Raw genomic sequence first — 1,327 nt, 5'->3', positions numbered from 1 at the left:
GACCCTGTCCCCAGTGGACCAAGGACTCACTGCTGGACTCTAATCTGTCTAGGTGTTTTTGTGACTTGCAGAAATACCTCCACCTTGCCTGAGCCCGGAGCCACAGGAGACCCTGCAGAAGGTGAAGAATGTTCTGGAACAATGCAAGTCCTGCCCAGGCTGCCCCCAGGAGCCAGCGTCCTTGGGTCTCTGTGCGGCATCCAGCAACGTGAGCTTGCAGGACCCCGAGGAGCCCTCCTTCTGCTTGGAAGCTGAGGACGACTGGGAAGACCCAGAGGCCCTGAGCTCACTGCTGCTGTTCATGACCACCCCCGGGTACAAGGCCAGCCTCCATGGCCTGTACAACGTGGCGCTGCCATGGCTGAGCAGCATGTTCTGCAGCTTTAGCGACAAGAGGAGCTGACTGGGCGCCTGACACAGGCCCGAGGGGTGGCCAAGAAAGCTGGCTTCCTCATGGCCCTGGCCAGGCTCTTCTTCCTCCTGGGGCAGCTGTGCAGCAGGAGGCTCCAGCTGTCCCAGGCCCGGGTGTACTTTGAGGAAGCACTGGGGGCCCCGGAGGGCAGCTTCGGGGACCTGTTCCTGATGATGGCTGTGTACGCCAACGTGGCCAGCATTTACCGGAAGCAGAAGAACCAGGAGAAGTGTACACAGGTGGTTCCCAAAGCCATGGCCCTGCTTCTGGGGACACCTGGCCACATCTGCAGCACTGAGGCAGAGGGGGAGCTCCAGAAGCTGGCACTGCGGCAGGCGGTGGGCGGCCAGAACCTGGAGGCCGAGGCGCGGGCCTGCTTCCTGCTGGTCAGGCACCACGTGTACCTCAAGCAGCCCGAAGAGGCCCTGCCATTCCTAGAGTGGCTGCTGCTTTTGCACAGGGACTCAGGAGCCCCAGAGGCTGCATAGCTCTCAGACCGCTCCCTACTCCTGGCTGACATCTCCAGCCGCAAGTGCCTGCCCCACCTGGTGCTGAGCTGTGTCAAGGTGGCCTCATTGAGAGCACAGGACTCGCAGGCCGGCTTGCTGAGGAGCGTGAACCTGGTGCTCCAGAACGTCCTCCAGCCCCACAACCTCCCCACCCAGACTTCCCACTACCTCAGGCGAGCGCTGGCCTCCCTAACCCCGGGCACAGGCCAGGCGCTGTGCAGCCTTCTCCACGCCAGCCTAGCCCAGCTGTACAGCCACCATGGCTACCATGGCCCGGCCATCACCTTCATGACGCAAGCCAGTGCTGTTGCCAGAGTCCGTGCCGTTGTGGACTGCCTGGTGGCTCTGGCCTGGCTGCACGTGCTTCATGGGCAGGGCCCGGTGGCCCTGGACATCCTGCAGTCTG

At 63.0% G+C, this 1,327-nt stretch overlaps 1 pseudogene; it reads left to right on the top strand.

The window, feature by feature from the left end:
- Positions 1-71: 71 nt before the first annotated feature.
- On the top strand, positions 72-1,323 carry LOC105505463 (annotated as a pseudogene).
- The last annotated feature ends 4 nt before the right edge of the window (positions 1,324-1,327 follow it).

The sequence above is a fragment of the Colobus angolensis genome, unplaced genomic scaffold (genome assembly GCF_000951035.1).
Source record: "Colobus angolensis palliatus isolate OR3802 unplaced genomic scaffold, Cang.pa_1.0 Scaffold12562, whole genome shotgun sequence".
Classification (NCBI taxonomy): domain Eukaryota; kingdom Metazoa; phylum Chordata; class Mammalia; order Primates; family Cercopithecidae; genus Colobus; species Colobus angolensis.
The sequence above is the reverse complement of the archived record's forward strand: the minus strand, read 5'-3'. Positions and strand labels throughout refer to the sequence as shown.